This window comes from Cynoglossus semilaevis, chromosome W (assembly GCF_000523025.1).
Source record: "Cynoglossus semilaevis isolate Cse_v1.0 chromosome W, Cse_v1.0, whole genome shotgun sequence".
NCBI lineage: Eukaryota > Metazoa > Chordata > Actinopteri > Pleuronectiformes > Cynoglossidae > Cynoglossus > Cynoglossus semilaevis.
Genome location: NC_024327.1, coordinates 1011124 through 1011839, shown reverse-complemented (window position 1 = coordinate 1011839; position 716 = coordinate 1011124).

Genomic DNA, 716 nt, shown 5'->3' with positions numbered 1-716 from the left:
GGGGGGGGTTGGGTTTTTTGTCTAAAGTGACCCGCAATGAACTGCTCGCCAAGGCCGAGCCTAAGAACAGCCGTGACATCAGCTGTATGAAAGCACCCCTTGGCCTCACAGGATAAACCTTCTCAGCCCAGCATCTTTTATAAAGGTGGTCTGTTACAAGCACATGGCTCATGGCCCCCCCCCCCCCCGTCCCCCCTCCAACAAATCAAATGGGTCCAAATATCTCTCTCTCTCCCCCTCTCTCTCCATTTCCTGGGCATCCCTCAGGTGCTGAGCCCCTGCTCCAGTAGCTGCTCACACACAGCCTGTTGTGTCTCAGGGCTGCTGAGCCCCTTGTCTCTGGGGGGGGGGTGTTTAATCAGCATAACCTGTGCCTGCTTCATCCTCCAGAGGTTCTGGGTGCAGATCTGGTCAGTCAGTTGTTGCAGTCTGCAGCAACTGATGATGTTTCACATGATGCCGGACTACACGTGACCCCTGTGACCTGTTGGTGAAGGGGGAGGATTCGGTGTGCTCGGGCCTCTAGCACTGGTCAAAGTTAAATCTTAATATTGGTTGGCTTAAGCTACAGTCTCAAGGGAAACCGACCCTTGTTGACTTATTTAGGATGCACTATTTGGATCCTTTAATCATGAACTCAGACCATGGAATGGCTGAATGATGTTCAATCTGATTGTAAGGAAGAAAAATGAGGTGCTTTAAAAAAAAGAAAAAAA